Source organism: Zalophus californianus, chromosome 3, assembly GCF_009762305.2.
Source record: "Zalophus californianus isolate mZalCal1 chromosome 3, mZalCal1.pri.v2, whole genome shotgun sequence".
Lineage (NCBI taxonomy): Eukaryota > Metazoa > Chordata > Mammalia > Carnivora > Otariidae > Zalophus > Zalophus californianus.
The window spans coordinates 44,784,884-44,791,120 of record NC_045597.1 but is presented as its reverse complement, the minus strand read 5'-3'; the positions used below and the strand labels follow the sequence as shown (position 1 = coordinate 44,791,120).

General features: G+C 41.6%; 2 pseudogenes; both read right to left on the bottom strand.

Moving 5' to 3' along the window:
* Nucleotides 1–3,415: 3,415 nt before the first annotated feature.
* On the bottom strand, nucleotides 3,416–3,563 carry LOC113921235 (annotated as a pseudogene).
* Nucleotides 3,564–3,652: 89 nt separating this feature from the next.
* LOC113920458 lies at nucleotides 3,653–5,565 on the bottom strand (annotated as a pseudogene).
* Between the last annotated feature and the right edge of the window lie 672 nt (nucleotides 5,566–6,237).

Sequence of the window (6,237 nt, the reverse complement as noted above, 5' to 3'; positions counted from 1 at the left end):
AGCTGGAGGTTGTAATGTCAATAAGAAGAGAAGTGAACCAATTTGAGTGATTTTTCTAAAGCATTCTCTTCCTTACACCCCCTAAGTAACTCCCCTTTGTCCTGAAAGTCCCAGTTCCAAGTATGCCTGCAAGGTCTCCATGACCCGGTGTGGTGTGTATCTCCAGTTTACTCTCTTGCACACTATACTCAGCCAGTTGTGAACTTCCTTCAGACTCGTGATTGCCTATTTCTATTCACAACCATACGCGTTTTATTTTATTTCTCCTCCATCTGAAATGTCTTTTGCTTCATCCTATTCACTTGTGAAGCTTTTATGTGTTCTTCAGGGCTTCGGTTTATATGTGCCCTTTCTGGGAGGTCTTTTCTGACTCCCACATTTGGGGTAGAAGCTTTTCTATGGTTTCCCTCAGCATCCTATGGTTAACTAATCATAGCATGCGCCAATATTGAGATGACGATTTATTTGAGTCCCTCTTCCACTAAATCGCACAGTACCTGAGACAGGGACCATGTCCTCCTAACTATTGTATGCCCAGCCCTGTCCCAGGTTCATCACTTGATACAACTTGTTGAATGAACGCTTTTGTATTTATCAGTTAACATATCTTTTGCTTATAATCTCAGTGGAGAATTGTCTCCTTTGATTGATGGCTCATTATTTCCTTTTACACTTTCCATCCTCCCTTTCTCCCTCTTGCCCCATATCCACTGTTTTCCCACTCCCTTTCTTCTCTTCATCCTTTCTGAAATACTTACTGAGCCCCTGCTGTATTCCCATAAGTGTTCTTGTAAATTCTACCATTTCTTCTCGTCTTCTGCACTAGAGTTCTCCATTTGCTACTTTTCTATTTTTACCAAGAACGTGGCTGGTTTTCAGGATCCTTGTTACCTATGTCTGCCCCTGTATTAAGTACAGCAGAGAAGAAGGCTTTGTGTGGGATCAGATGTGCTGCATTTGACCAACGCTGATGCACGTGTCTTGCTTTATTTTTTTTCTTAAACGTACAAACATACCTGAGTGAACGGATCTACTAGGCGCCTTCTAGATGACTGAACTCTGCAGAGCTTCACAGTGTGTGAGTAGATGTTAATGTGGCTGTCTCCAACATCACAAATTATGGAGTCTTAGGTGACAGTGTGGTGCTGGTAAAGGGACTCTGAAAAAAGTAATCTCTGATTTATAGCATTTGCCAGTTTGTGTGGTATAAATACTCCAACCTTGGTTGATTTCAAGCTACCCGTATAACCTCACTGAACATGGAGTTGGGAAGTGATGGGTAGGATCGGCTCTAGCCTACTGGTATGAGCTGGTCCAGCACATCACTGCTGTGTCAGGGGGCACAGGCTTCCGGGAAGCGGGTACTGACTACCCATTATTAGTTTAACCAGCACCTTGCTCTCTTTCTGAAACTTGCGCTACCCCCGGCAGAGTTGTCGGCTGGGTTATCCTGATGGGATTAGAGGTGCTCAACTCAAGCTGGGCCAAGCAAAGTACTTTCTAAGAATAAACTTAGATTTGGAATTCGGCTGATGTCATGGACAGAGATGTAGATCAGGAGTTACAGTGGCCATTTCCTTTCCACGGACTTCGAATAGAAAAACCCATCTGCAGCAAGAGAGAAGCAGCAACAGGAGATAAGAAAGAGGAAGTGACTGGGTTTCTATAGCTCTTTAGTATCTGAGATGAGGAGTACCTCTGTGTATGGGTATGAGACTGCCTGACTCTACCTTGCTTTTGCTTAAGCTAGCTAGCACCATGTTATCTGAAGATAGAGATGTTAATAGTACGAAGGATATGACTGAAAAACAGCCATCATAACTTTCTTTTCTCTGTTCATCTTCCCAATTATTTGTTTAGAAATTAACATCTAAAATCATACATTTTTTATTATAGGTGTTTTTTAATTTATATATTTCTTTTTAAACCCCCCAAAATACTGGAGTGTGTTTCACCTAGAAACAGTTTATAGGACTAATAACTTTAATAATGAATAAGCAATACAATTCCTATCCATGAGGCAGCTGTGTTGTAAAGTTTCAAATAACCAAAAAAATAAAAAATAAAGTTTCAAATAATCAATTTATAAATTTGTTGCTTTTACTTTTATAAAAATATTCATTTAATCCATGATATGAGTTGCAAAATTATTTCCAGATCTCTATAGATTATAAACTGTAGTTGAGTTTCAGTTACATAGCAAGTGAACATTTTAACTGAACCATTACTTCAAAATACAATATGTTAAAAATAATTGTTACAGTAGAGGCACCAATGAGAAGAAATTTCTTGGCAGAGGACACAACCACAACTTATTCAAGTGTCTGTATTATTGCAGAAAAAGAGGAGGTGATGGCCCTTTGACAAAAAACTGTATTCTTTAGTTGAAGAACATCTTTCTTCTGATATTTGGCAATTGTTCAGATTTTTTAAAAATGACTTCTGTGCAAAAAAAAAACTGTGCAGATCCAAATAATAAAACGTTAACTATCAAAACTAATTAACATCAATAATTCTACAACTACTAAAATATAGGTCCAGTTCGGGACTTAGGCAGGCATAATATATATACTGGGCTTAAAAGAGAAAAGGTATTACGCACATAACAGTACCATAACTGAAAATTAACTGTATGGTCTAACTTAACTTTGTAGGGGCAGAGATCAGCCTGTACTATGGCTATTTGCACATGAACTAGAAAATGCTTATTTAAATATCCTTTTGAAAATGAATACATGATGTTTATATACTGGATAATTATGAAGAACAAAAACGTATAAATAGTTTATAGGAAATTTTACTCCCATGACAAAAATATGCTGGTGTGAGTTATATTCATACCTGTCGATCAGGTATTTAATTACATGATTATCAGCTTTTTTTTAAGCTCCCCAAATCCAAGCATATAATATGCAATATGAGTTGAAGATTTTAAAAATGAAGCCTGACTAATTCACCTAGTATTTTCAAAATCCCATCCATGGCTAATTAGTATTGCTTTACATTTCCAACCATGTCAAATAGGGTTAATTGCCTCTTCTAACAGAGAAGGTAAATACTGTACACCAAGAGATACCTCTGTTGCCTATATATATTTCAAACGGCATGGCTCTCAAATGTGATCATCACTGAGCTGCTTGGGAGATCATCCCAACTTGGTAGTTAATACTTTTCCAGGTTTCATTTCCAAGAGCTTATGAAAAGCCTCTGTTTTAAGAACGTATGACTTGTTTCCACCGTCTCCCAATAATCATTTTTAGAATATGTTGTGTGTTAAAACAAAACTGTTTTGCAGCTTGATGATTTACAAAAGTTGAATATTTAGGATGACTTTGAAAGACCTGTACGTTTCATGAGTGTTCATTGAACTAAAGATCACAACATGAAAGGTATTCATCCCAGTAACTTAAGTAATAATGATACCTAAAAGCAAAACTGGATCTCAACATTTAGTAGAATACAGGTGAAACTATATATAGTATAAAAACTTACTTCATAAAATAGTCTCTTTAAAATATAAAGTGATACTACTCTTGATCTTAGCCAAAAGGCCGAGAAGCAATTAAAAATAAAGTGATAAACACCATCACAAATAGTTGAATAGCTTCTTCCAAATCTTCAATGCTGCAAAGATCCAAAAGGCACATAGAGCTCATGAGTTAAGCATTGTTAAGCCTGAAGTAACTTTGGTGGGTTTCTGTGGTTCGGTATGCAATAAAAGCCAATAATCAGTTCCTTTGGGGGATTCATCTGCTGAACACTTTCCAAAATTTTTCAGTTAATTTCTTCACTATTTTATCTGTGATGCCAGGACAGGTGGCTTCTGCCACAGCAACACTTTTCTCAAGTTCTTCAATTTCCTGATTCCTGCTAGTGTTATCCTCACCCTGCTCTTTAAGTTGAGCAAACGCAGGTGTCATTATCATAGACAAACAACTCAGCATTTGCACAAGATCTTGCTTTGCCCCATTCTGTGGTTTCTTTGGATTGGGCTTTCTTTCACATGGTGGTAAAGCTCCATTCAAGATGAGTATTATTTTCTCTGTTGGTGGATTCGGAATCAGCCCTCAGAATCAATTTCATCATCACTGTCCCCTTCTGCCTTTCATCTCTTAAATTGAGCTAACAGTTCAGTCAAATAAGAAGTCTTCTTTGAGGGGCACCTGGATGGCTCAGTCGTTAAGTGTCTGCCTTCAGCTCAGGTCATGATCTCAAGGTCCTGGGATCGAGCCCCAAGTTGGGCTCCCTGCTCAGCAGGGAGCCTGCTTCTCCCTCTCCACCCTGCTTGTGTTCTCTCTTACTACCTCTGTCACTGTCTCTGTCTCTTTCTCTAAAATAAGTAAATAAAAATCTTTGAACAAAAGAAGTCTCCTTTGAATTTTTTACAATGAATTTGTGTTTCAGAAATACTTTAGCTGTAGGAGGAAATGATGGATCTTTGTTCAGGCAAGCATCAGTAAACTCCTTAAAGGACTTAGTAAAGTCTCCAACAAAAGTTGGAGGATTGTTTTTTGGAATAAGATACAGAACTCTCATGGGATGCATTTCAGGGTTAGGTGGCCCTCCCTTGGCTAGTTCAATAGCAGTAATTCCCAATGACCAAATGTCAGCTTTTGAGTCATGAGCCCCCTGTTGAATAACTTCAGGAGCCATCCAAAATGGTGTTCCTGGGGCGCCTGGGTGGCTCAGTCATTAGGCGTCTGCCTTCGGCTCTGGTCATGATCCCAGGGTCCTGGGATCGAGCCCCGCATCGGGCTCCCTGCTCGGCTGGAAGCCTGCTTCTCCCTCTCCCACTCCCCCTGCTCTCCCACTCCCCCTGCTCGTGTTTCCTCTCTGTCTCTCTCTCTCAAATAAATAAATAAGATTTTATTTATTTATTTGAGAGAGAGAGAGAGAGAGAGCCCAAGAGGGGGTAGAGCCAGAGGGAGAAGCAGACTCCCTGCCGAGCAGGGAGCCCGACGTGGGACTCGATCCCGGGACTCCGGGATCATGACCTGAGCCGAAGGCAGTCGCTTAACCAACTGAGCCACCCAGGCGCCCAATAAATAAAATCTTTAAAAAAAAACAAAAAACAAAATGGTGTTCCCGCCAAGGTAGTCCTTTTAATTTGTGTATCTCTCAGCTGTAACTCCAAAGTCAGCAAGTTTAACATCTCCTTGTTCTGACAGCAAGACGGTGGCAGTCTTCATTTCTCGGTGAATTTTCTTTTTTTGACTGCAGATAATCCAGACCTTTCAACATTTCCTTTAGCATGGTAGTGATCTGGAACTCCTCAAATGGACCAGCTCGAAGAAGACCCATTGCTGAACCACCACCACCCAGGTATTCCATTACTATCCATAATTTTGAACACTTTAAATATGATCCATAGTATTTTGTTACATATGAGCTGTCACACTGACTCAGAACAATTATTTCTTGCTGAATGTCTTCAGTTTCATCTTGGGCTTCCTCAAGGTCTACGATTTTAATAGCAACCCCTTGCCGGGCACAGTTATCAATTCCTTTGAAAACTTCCCAAACGAGCCTTTCCCAATGTGTTCTAATGTTGTGATTAGTGCTTCTCAGTCGGCTCTGTCATTCTGCATCCCGGGACCTTGGACAGCCGCCGGTGAGCGGGCCAGGAAGGCGACCCCTGCTGCGCGCCTGCGGTGGTGGCGCCCCGGGCTCAGGCTTGGACTCGCTCCTCCTCCACGGGTAGCTCAGTAGCCCTCCCGGGCTTTTCCACCCGGGGCTCGGAAGGACTCATGGAAGTGGGGTGGGCCGTTCACGGAGCGGCTGTCGGGGACTCGGTCTATCTTTCTGGCGCCCGCCCGCCGCTGTGGCTGCGGCTCCTCCTGCAGGCGGGGCGCTGTGTGTGACCGTGGCCCAGAACTGGGCTCGACTGATGCCACGCCTCTGTGCCTCCCCGCTCTAGAATTATAGGTTTAAAGAAAGGAACGGTTCTTACATCAGAGATGATTTCTTTCACTACACCAACTTCCAATAGGCTAGTGGTTTTCCAAGCGTCTTTCCTGGAATCCTGGCACCTTCTGAACTGCGACGGGAATGGAAGGACTACAGTGTGGGCGGGGAGGTCCAGGCTCCAATCGTGTAACGTCGATCAGAGCAGCTCTGGGTTTATCTGTTTCAAATGTGTGTGTGTGTGTGTGTGTGTGTGTGTGTGTGTGTGTGTGTGTGTGTGTGTGTGTGTGTGTGTTTGTTCCGTGTATGATTTCATTAAACAAATATTTGCCC